The following is an 11,492-nucleotide window of genomic DNA, read 5'->3' as shown; positions in this document are numbered from 1 at the left end:
AGATGATTAACCTTCGTGTGCTAATTTTTGTTTTATCTTTTTCCTTTCTTTACTTTTGGCAGAATCAGACCTACTGGTATAAGGACGTGGCAAACTAGAATTCTGGTGGGAGACACACTTTCTGGACAACAGCTGTGTAGTGTAGACCAACAGCCTTCAACAATAAACAGAAACATACATGTATAACTCAGTAATACTACCTTCTGGAATAAGTCTTGAGGAAATAATCATTCAGGCAAAATCATATAGAAGAATTCTATCAAATCATTATTTACAGTAAGGAAAAATGGAAACATTAACGTCCAACAATTACATTCCTGTAATTTTTATGTATCTAATGGCATGTATTTACTTTTTTTAGAAAAAGGAAAAAGCTCATATGTTAAGTGAATCTAGTTCAGAAAAAACCTTAATCCTGAATGTGTAAAAACTACACTTTATATGGCACTATTGTGCATTTAATATATAAATGCAAGTATAAAACTAAGAACATAATCCAAAATACTGACAACTGCTAATGCTGAATGACATGATGCAATTCATTTTCATTTTCTTCTGTTGGAATCCACGGGAGTTCGATATGACCAGAGTAACAGGCTTTATTGAAAGGAAGAAAGGAGCCCTGCTGGGCACTTCTCCCAGGGAGAAGAGCACCAGTTACAGACTAGGGGTGAATTATATAGTGTTTGGGAGAGCGTAAGGGGATACTGAGTCAAAGGTTCTGGTATGTTCCCTTTTACGATTTTAGAATTTCAGCTTTCTGGAGTGCTCCTTCTTGGGGCAGGTTGACCAGCTTCCTGGAATTCCTTTGTCCCAGGGGCGATTGTCCGGTAATTAAGGGTGGGGTCAGGCAGCCAAGGGGAACAGCAAAAGGGCAGTTGTAATTCATGTATCTATCATTTTTCATTTCCTAAATTGTCTTCATTTGATGACAATAACTGAATCCCACATCCTCCTCTCCAAACTAGGGACAAAGGCAAGAAAATGCGGAGGCCCGGTAACTGAAAACAAACTTAGATGAGAGTAGGAAGCAGTTCAGTTTTATTTTCTGCTGTAACAAACAATTAAGAACCCCCTCTTCCAGCAACAGGGAAACAATAGGATTGGAGTGCCATAGGGCCAATGTGAACAAACAGGTAGGTCCCTGTAATCCAGTGGCAACTCCTGTAGGAACAATGACCCAGGGAAGTGTGCACCACCTAGTGAGGGACTTCAATTTTAGCCCTGTTTTTCCTGTCTAGGCTTAACCTAAAAATATCGAGGTACTGTGATAAGGTGACAAATATTACTATTGATTGGCTTAACAGTAGAATTCTCAACATAATAGGTGGAAAAGAGAAAATAGAAAATAGATGACTAATTGTGGTAGTAGGAAACATTTAAGTTTTAAGCCCAGATTAAAAAGGCTAAAGGATGTGAACAGAAATCTGCTTCTCTTTAGCTTTTTAGACATTATGTTAGGGTGCATAAAGTTACAACATAAATAAGATATGTTTTCTTGGAATGTAAAAGGGAATTTGTGATTAAGTAGAAGATTTATTTTATGAAGTATTAGTCATTTCAATTGGTGCTTTTAATTAGATCTTTAGAATTTGAGGCATAGATGCAATAAAAAATAGTTTAAATACTTTTTTGCCAAGGGACCTATAGAATTAGAAAGCTTAGAATCCCCTTTCTCGGGGAAGCCTCAAGCCCTAACAGGAGTGTTAGAATCTGTATGGTACATATGCTGCCCCACCTAAGCAACCAAAACCACTCTGAGAAAGTGTTTCTGGTTGCCTGGCCTAAGCAGGACTCTAGCACTCAAGCAATTGAGGAAGTCTTGAGCACTTTCCACCAGTTTCTTTTAGCCAGGATCAGAGAAAATACTAAGAAAAAAACCATAAAATATCTAAGGTGTCAGAACTTATTCAGGATCCTCAGAAGGCCCTTACAGCTTTCTTAAATTATGGAAAACTTACAGAGTCTATGCTCCTCTAGTCCTAGAGGTGCCAGAAGATACTAAGATAGCCAACTTAGCCTTTACATAACATTCAGCTCTAAAAATTAGAAAGGAAATGTATTATAAGTTTTTTTAAATGATGGCATCATCAGCTGCTATAAAATAAATAAAACTAAGCATTTTAGAAGGGCTATTGCTCCTCCCTTCATCACATAACTCTGTTTGGCCCCTAGGATGGCTGGTTAGCCAAAGACGGGTAAGATTCCTGAAGGCAGGAACAACCCAAGACAGGCACAGTCGAAGAGGGGCCATCAGGAGAAGGCTTAAGAACTAACAAAGGTGAGGCTCAAACCCTCACCCCAACAATGCATGAGCCTGCTCCCCTGAAATAGTGGCCTTCATCCACTATCCAGGGCACCAAAAGTGGGGGACTCCCTAGAAACTCAAGTAAAACCAAGCAGCTGATGATACTACCAATAAGGTAGCCCTAAAACCAGTGGGGTTTTAGGAAATTTTAGAGACTTTACTAGAACCCTTGTTGCCAAAGGTTTATTCAAAACCAATTAGAAAAAGATTTTGCCAGCAGGAAAGGGATGATTAAGAATAAGAAATAATTAGAAAAGCCAGACTTAGAATCTATTTCACAAGGCATAATGTCCAACGGTTTAGCCTGTGCCCAAATAAATACTAAGCAAAGTAAAGAAACTATAAAGAGAACGAGGGAGAGAGGAACTTTCTCAGCTGAACATTTAGAAATAGATTTTACTAAAGTAATTGACAAGTAGGTAGAAGCTTTTCCTACTAGAAATGAGACCCAATAACAGTTGTTAAGAAATTGCTATATGAAATTCTTTCCAGATTTAGCTTGCCCATTCTAATGGTGGGCCTGAATTTGTATCAAAGATCTCACAGCTAGTGGGAAAGGCACTCAATAGTAATTGGAAATTACATTGTGCCTACAGGCCCCAAAGTTCAGGGCAGGTAGAATGCATGAATCGAATTGTAAAGGAAACTTTTACCAAATTTGTTTTTAAAAACTGGTGAAAAGTGGCCCTCCTTAGGGTGAGGTGAACCCCTCTCACTTCTCCATTGCCAACAGCACCATCTTCCCTTCGATTCTGTTTTACCTTCAATCCGGCGCAGGCTTCTCCTGGCGTGCCCATCAGCATCCCCTTTCCTGGCACCTGCTCCCCAGTTTATTAATATCCATGTGGGCCCTCGGCGCATTCCTAACTGGTAGCTGGGCAGGTGGTGGCGACGAGCAGGACCCGGTCATACAGAGCGCGGCCCTCTTTTGTTTGCTCAGTACAGAGCTAGGCGAAGCTTTAGCAGAATTGCGGTTGCAGGAGCTCAATCTGCTGCGTGGTGACCGACGACAAGCTTGTCACCCACAGATGTCCCTGTCGCAGCACACCCCAGCCTCCAGTCCAGTGTGAGGCAGCGGAGATGGCTCTGAGTCCAGAGCCTGCAAGCAGGTTCCCTCTGCTAGCTATAACATGCAGTGCTGTACTCAAACCATTCAGCTGTCCCAATACATCCCTCAACAGCTCATGGGCCAGCCTGAAGGAACCCGGCTCCCTGGAGGACCTGGTGGCCACGGGTGCCATTGGAGCAGTGCTCTTGGTCATGGGCCTGGTGAGTGTGGTGGGCAACGTGTGCCGCTTCCTGCAAACCTCAGCCTCCATGTACATCTATGTTGTCAACCTGGTGCTGGACAACCTGCTCTACCTGCTCAGCATCCTTTTCATTGTGACCACCTACACATCACCAAGAAATGGCACTTTGGAGACATGGGTTGTTGTGTCCTCTTTAGCCTGGACTTCCTGACCATGCATGCTACCATCTTCACCCTGACTGTCATAAGCAGTGAGTGCTATGCTGCAGTGCTGAGGCCGCTGGACACCGCACAGTGCTCTAAGGGCTACTGCAAGGTTCTGGCACTTGGCACGTGGCTGCTGGTGCTGCTCATGATGCTGGCTATTTGGCTGGCCCACAGGGAACACAAGAGCCTCTGCCTGCTGGCCTGCGGCCATAGAACCTACCATGTCTACCTGACACTGCTCTTTAGGACCAGCATTGTGGGGCCTGGCATGGTCATTGGGCTGCTCTACATGCACCTGGCCTGGGCCTACTGGCTGTCACAGCAAGGCTCCTTCAAACAGATGCAGCGGCGGCCAAACCCCAGAGTGCTGCACCTCATCCTGGGCATTGTGCTGCGTTTCTGGGCATGCTTCATGCCCTTCGGGATATAGCAGCTACTGGCCCAGTACCTTGGTGCCTAGCCGCTCATACCCCACAGCTCACACATAGTCAACTACCTGATCACTTGCCTCACCTATGGCAACATCGACCCCTTTCTCTACACACTGCTAACGAAGAACCACTGTGACTTCCGCTGGCGCTCACCTGGCAGCAGGAGTGCCAGTGGGCCCATGGGCACCCAAGACTTCTGACAGTGCCCCTACCACTCCCAGCATGCCTTTGGCAGTTTGCTGTCCTCCAGCTGTCAGCAGGTCACTGAGTGCATCAGCCTGTCCCAGGAGGACCCTGGGGGGGTCTGTCCCTGAGTGTCCCAGCCTCCAGTGCTTACAGGGTCTGTAAATTACTCAGCAGGTTGTTCAAAATACTTTCTGAGAGGCACTTCCAACACTGCCAGGAGATTTGGTACATCCTTTCTAGCCTAGTGACTCAGTCTGGGTAAAGAAGTACACCACCCAAGGACTGACTCCCCCGTGGATGGGTCCACACACCGGGTTCCTGACCACTCCCACTGAGTCAAGGTAGAAAGCATGCCCACCTGGGTCCATCATAGCCAGTTGAAGCAGACAGTCCCGTCAGACACACCCTCATGGACAGCAGAGACTAACCCCACCAACCCTTGTAAGTTGACCGGGAGAACTATGGCATGCCCTGCTCCAGCCAGAAACTGGAAGCTGGCTGGTCTACACATGGTTAATGCCTAAAGAAACTCACTAAGGACATCCTTTTACTTACACTTTGGGGAAAAAAGAAAAACTAAGGTAAAAAGAAAGCCAGAACAAGTTGTCTTAAAGTTTAATGCATGTACTTCTATAAGTCATACAGAAGGGAAATATAAGTTCCTTTGCTAGAAGAAAAGCTACAAGTTAAATGGAATATATATGTGTGCTTATACTTAATCTATGAATACTAGTTACTTAGAGGAAGGAAACCCCAAAAGGAAATATACTTTAAACAAAAATTACTTATTGCCAGTTTAGTTGTCACTAAAGGTTAAAATTTTTAAAATTAAGTCCTAATTAAAAAGTAATTATAAAAAGTATAAAATATAAAAATACTTAAAAAAAAAGAAAAAAATAGTTATAAAAACCAGTTATTTCTGAATAGTTAAGAAAGTTTATAAAAATTAAGGGTTTATATAAGTTGCAAAAGATTTGTACAGGTTGTAAAAAATTAATCAATAGCATTTGTTTCTTCAGTAGACTGTATTACTATTAATGAAAACATCAAGTCTACCTGTTAAATGTCTGTTGCATGTTATAGGTTGATATTCCTACTTACAGGATCTGCAGATCACTGATCCTAGCCTCAACTTCAAGCTTCTGCCTACTCAACAGCCTCATGCACCTTGTTAAAATGAGTCAAGGATTTGACTCAGGATATAAAACCAGTGGGGAATGTGATAAGGTGAAGAATTGCAAAAATTTATATTAATATTTTAGAAGGAAGAGTCAGGTTTTTTGCCCCCTCCTTTCTGTGGAGAATGGAGGGAGAAGAATGTGGGAGCTTCTTGGTTTACAAGGACATACTATGTGAGGAGCCACTGTGCCACCTCACCCGCAGGTGTTCTAAATTACCAAAAGCTACAGAATCAATATTAATATTTTAAGAGGCTTAAGGAACATTTTATTTATTTGGGTTAAGGTGTGCAGAGAAATTTTGAGAATAATCTCTGTACTGTGTGATTGGCATAAAACCAGGATGGCCCTTGGCATTGTATTGTGAATGCAAAGGGAAGGAAAACATGGATTCCCAGACATTCCAATACACCTATGGGGAAAAGGGTGAATGGCTAGCCAGGTGCAGGAAGAGAAAAGCCAAAATAAACCTTTTCTTATAGTAATGAGCCATTTGCGGTCATTTGTCCCCACGAAACTACCTCTCCTATGTAAATGCATATGATTAATATGTGTGACTCTGGACAGAGAGATGGCAGATGAACAGTAGAAAATATAGGAATGCCTTTTAATATGTAAAGAGATATCTTTCTACCATTGTGTTGACTTGTAAATTTTGTTTTCTCCAAAATGATGTATGGCTTGCAAATTGAACATGGTCCTATCATGTTAAAGGACATATGACTATAACCAATAGTGGTAAAGGGCACCTAATTGCAATTTTTACTTCTGTACTTCCCACTTACAAAACTATAAAAACTAGGTAGAACAAAGGGCCGGCGCGCTCTCCCTTAGATTTCTGTCGGAGTTGCCACCGCATGGCGAAGCTAGACAATAAAGCTTTGATGTGTAATCAACATATTTTGTTCATGACTTCAACGTTTCGAGTCCCTCTGGATTAGGCTTAACACTATGTACTGAGATAAGAAACCCCTTTTTACTAAGAGGCTTAAAAGGCATTTTATGATTTAGGCCAAGCATTCAGAGAGAGTTTGTAAATATGATTTTTATACTTGTGTGTGATTTACACCAGCTCAAGATGGCCGACCGCCTTCCTGCTTAGGAAGAGCTGTTATGTTGTAAATGGTGAGGTTTTCCTAATAGAAGGTTTTGAATGAAAGTAAGAAGGAGACTTGGACCCCCTCCCTTCCCCACACCTGTGAGGAAGAAGGTAAACAGCCAACCAGGAATGAGGGAGAGGGAAGAAAGATTTAAATAGCCCTTTCCTCTCACCTTTCTTTCTCCTTAATGGGCGATTTACAAAGGCTTATCCTCTGACATTATGTAAGCCCCCTCTCATTCTGAAATTGTGTGATTGATGTATCTACCTCTAGACAAAGGAGTCACAAGACCACTCCCCCTTGCTTGAAAAACCTACATTCTATAACATTTTCTATGCTTTCTAATAATCATCCCTCTTGAAATCCTTTATATGTATAAAAACTTGTAAACTAAACAAGCGGGGACTAGCTTGTTAGATTTCCAAGGGTATTTTCATTTGGGTTTATCCTAAACTAACTACTTTGCTGTGGCAGCAGGGATGGGGGTTGACACTAGAATATTTGGGGATGTCTTTTGATATGTAAAATGACATTTTCCACTATTGTGTTGCCTTGTAAGTTTTAATATGTAGGAATGTTTTTTCCTTTTAATAGATCCTATAGATGAATGTTGCAAACTTGTAAGGAAATTAACTATTGTGTCATGCACCCCCAACCTGTATGTGATCATGTTTATATAACTCGCCTCAGAACTATTAATATATTCGCGGCTGCAAGATTTGGGTTGGCTATACCCCATGTATGTCATATGTAGGCGGCTTATTAATAAATCTCCTCCTAAAATTTCTTCTGTATCCTGCCTCGGTGTCTCTATGTAACCCGCGGAATTAATGTAAAATATGTACTTTACAACAGTACAATGCTCTGTGTGGTCCGAAGCAACAGCCTAAGCTGATGGGCACAGGAGGTGGTAGAAATTCTGAGCTGACGAGGATATTCAGCAGTCAGTCGGCTAAATGAGGGACAAAGGAATTCGAGTTAAATGTGATAACTCTGTACCTAGTTCTGTCTGCCCCCTCAGGTGGTGACAGGCCCAGTACACCATGAGTACTTCCTTGACCTGACTTTTTTGGGTGTCTCCAATTCAGTATTAGAATGACCCTGCAGAGACCTACCCTAGCTTCTGTAAGGTTTGGGTTCAGACTGGCTTTTAAAACCAGAGCCCCTGGAAACAACAGTAGAAAGGTCATTGTCAAAAGCTGGTTCTTGTTCCACCTCTGCTTGTCTATGAAGGGACAGGTTGAGGGGGGATGGGACTGGAAGTAGGAGGGTCGCTTCCCCACATCCAGCTGCTTCCTTGGGCAAGTATTTGTTCTGCGATCGCACACCCTGCACTGGTCCAGCAACTGGGAATAACGCAACAGGGAAGGGTGCTGTAGAAAACCTTTTCCCCAAGAATTGGTACTCCTCGGGCAGAAAGGCTAACAGTATGGACAAGAGGAACACACCGGGTTAAGCAGGTGGATGTAGGAATTCAAGAGAAAACACAGGAAATACTTGTTAGCAGGTCAAAAGCCACAGATTCCCAGAAGGACAAAGGACAGAAAGGCAGATGAAGAAGTGTGGTCTCACGGAAGACCTCCAGGTGTTGCCGTGTCTGGGTCATAGTGACATGAGTCCATGGAGGGAACAAACAGTCCAGGCAGACAAATGAAGAGCTCTGCTTTGCCGCTACTGAGTTCCTTCCCGTGTTTTCTGAGTCTCTCTGGAATCTCTCCCTGCTCTCCTTCCTGTGCAGGCTGCTGTTCCTGCTAAGACTCTGATTCCCCGCACCCTACCCTCCATGCCCTCTGACCTCACGCTGCTGGCAGGGACAGCTCTGTATCCAGTGCAGATGGGGTCGTGGCCTAAGCAGGATGGGGTAAGTAAGAGGATCCACAAATGCAGGGGAGCAGGCAAGTTGGAAATGGCTGATGCTCATGGTGTTTTTCTGTGAGCCAGTTAAGAGTGTCCTTTGGGCTTAGACTATAAGGAAATGTATTGTTGATTGAGTGTGAGGTCCAGAGGGATATGGTCACCATGCTGGTTTAGTTGTCCAATGAGGGGTCATCAAGGACCCAGGGCCCCTTTCCTGATACTCTTAACAGAATGTGGGTGTTCCTAGGTTTGCTGTTGGGACAGATCCCTCCTGCCTATGAATAGCTTGTAACAATTGTGATAATAACAACAACAACAAAAGTGTTTTGGTGCCTCAACCCCCAGGCTAAATTGCTGAGCTCCTGGAAGGCAGGGACCGAGTTTGTGCTTTTCTGTATCCCCCATGCTATGCCCAGTGCTTGGTATAGACAAGATGCTCGATCCTCCATTCATTTATTCACTCACTAATTATTTCTTGCTAAGTGCTTTGATGGAGGAAAATTCAAGCATCCATGGCACTTAGCGCAGTGTGTGGGGTGTCAGTGCTGTCAGCAAACATTTTTCTTGAGATCATCGTCTCTGACTTGAGTCCTTGAATCACAGAGGCCTTGGTTCAGCAGGATATTGAAGACTTTCATTGCATTAGCAATTAGGGTCTGAAGATAACCACAGCTCGTGCTCATACGAACAGAGCAGAGTTAGTAGTTCAATCACTGCTTACTGAATACCTGTTATGTGCCAGGTCCTGTGGTAACAGAGGTTCACCATGGTTCTTGCTTCACCAAGCCTCCAGGCCAGTCAGGGAGACAAATTGTTTCAGTACTGGGTGATGAGTAAGCGCATGGGGCCACAGTGGACAGGCACCTGCCCTAGCCTGTAGGTCAGGTTAGAGGAGGGGCTGTTGGCACAGGCTGCAAGGGGCAAGTGGCCCTTTAACCACTAGAAGTAGGAGGAGTCACCTGGCCCAGAATCCGGACTGGGGCACAGAGTGAAGGGCCCTAGTGAGGATGGTGAGCGGGATGGGAATGCAGCAGGCTGCAGTGCCCCATCCCCCGACAGTGCTGCTGCTGCTGCTGCTGCTGCTTTGATTTGCTTTGTTGTATCCCAGGTGATCTCTAGGTCATTTTCTGGTGATGCACGATTCAGTCTGTGGGCAGGCTCTGCCTTTCCTCTTCTTCACTTTACAGAGTTTGGACTTGGGAGCCCCCTGTGTTTCTATCCTCGCCAACTCTTTGGTCAGAGCAGGTGCTGCCTTAATGCTGTTTGGGACATCCCATGACCTTCTTCCTGTCGCTGTTCATGTCTCTGATGGCGTTCCAGATGCTGAGTGTAACTGTTTACGGAGGGACAGCAAAACACCCCAGAACTGCCATATTTTGGAAAGCCTCAGTATTTCTTCCATCTCTGACCATAGAAAACGGGGTGGTAAGGTTCAGACGCATGCAGAACCAGGAAACAGCCCTCAGAGGGAGTAGTAGAGCTTAAGGTGTGCAGTGAGGTGACCGACTGGGTTCTTGTAAGGGGTTTAAGGTAGCCCCGGTGGACTCCATTTTGCCCTTCACCTGGCATTCAGCTGCTGCCTCATCTGGTTGTGGCTCTGCGAGGGTCTCCTGAGGGAACCCTAACTTCCCTGTTCCTGGGGCTATAGATATGGGGTAGAGCATGGGAGTCACACTGGTGCAGATAAGGACACAATTTTGGCTTCTTCTGGGGTGTAGCATGACTTGGGATAAATGTAGATGAATATCACATGGCCGTAGTGCAGAGGAGAGACTAGCAAGTGCCTGGCACAGGTGGAGAAGGCTTTGCCTCAGCCCTCAGCTGAGTGGAATCTGAGGATGGCGAAAGTGAACCCATAGGAGAGCAGTATCAGCAAGAAGGGAGTATTCAAGATGAGCACGCAGACCAGGAAAACCGCAATCTCATTGTCCTGCATGTCTCAGGAGAAATGACTGATCTCGTGGGACTGACAAAAAAAGCAACAGGGTTGTTAGTGTGGTAAGGGTGAGTGAGAGTGCAAAGCCGCTGACTTGTGCGAGAGCCAGCATGTGCAGGCAGAGTGGTGATGGTGAGTGTGTCGTGCTGGGGGTTGCAGATGGCTACAGGGCAGTCATAGGCCATCACGGATAGGAGGAAACACCCTGCTCCTCCCTGAGCAATGAAGAGGTGCATTGGCAAGGCACAGTCCAGCATGGGCATCTGCTGGCTGCTGGACAGGAAATTGGCCAGCATGTTGGGAACAATGACAAATATATAATAAACTTTAGTGGTGGACACATTGCTAAGGAAGAAGTATACGGGGGCCTGGAGGCGGGAGTCAGTGATGGTAATGACACAATGGCTCTGTGCCCTGCTAGGGTGACAAGATGCATGATGAGAGAGTCCAAAAAGGAAGATTTGCTGTGCAGCCAGGTCCCCAAAGCCCAAGATAATATCCTTTAAGGTTAACATCTGCTTTTTCTGCAGTGGGGCCATCCTATATTCCCCTCTGTAGACATCCTGGACTGGAAAAGGCAGTCTTCTAGCAATTCTCCAAGTTGTGGGCCACCCGGAGCCCTTTGCACAGATGGGAGTATAACCTCCCCTTCAGGGCCCGGAACCCACTTTGTCAGGCCTCTGGAATTCTGCCCTGTGCTCACTGAGAATACAGACCTGTGCATTGTGATATCACTTATTTTACCTGTTGAGTTTACAAGAATGAACCAAGATAAGTAAAGTGCACACATGGAGTTGTTTTTCACAGACCTTAAGGATAGTCTTTCTGTAAACATGTTGAAGAGTTGGCTGAAGGGGAGATGCTGAGTTCGAGGCTACTAAATAGATATAAATAGAGGAGACTGGCCTTCCAGGGTCATTGACCTCATGGGGAAGTGCTGCTATGTTGATATTAAACACACTTTTGTCCTGGCCAGAGGCTCAGTTGGCTAGAGCGTCGTCTGGATAGGCAGAGATTGCCAGTTCTTTCCCTGGTCAGGG

General features: G+C 44.8%; 2 pseudogenes; one reads left to right on the top strand and one right to left on the bottom strand.

The window, feature by feature from the left end:
• Positions 1-3,388: 3,388 nt before the first annotated feature.
• Positions 3,389-9,991, top strand: LOC136317775 (urotensin-2 receptor-like; annotated as a pseudogene).
• A 106-nt stretch (positions 9,992-10,097) lies between these two features.
• LOC136317774 (olfactory receptor 10Q1-like) lies at positions 10,098-10,991 on the bottom strand (annotated as a pseudogene).
• Between the last annotated feature and the right edge of the window lie 501 nt (positions 10,992-11,492).

Source organism: Saccopteryx bilineata, chromosome X (assembly GCF_036850765.1).
Source record: "Saccopteryx bilineata isolate mSacBil1 chromosome X, mSacBil1_pri_phased_curated, whole genome shotgun sequence".
Lineage (NCBI taxonomy): Eukaryota > Metazoa > Chordata > Mammalia > Chiroptera > Emballonuridae > Saccopteryx > Saccopteryx bilineata.
The sequence above is the reverse complement of the archived record's forward strand: the minus strand, read 5'-3'. Positions and strand labels throughout refer to the sequence as shown.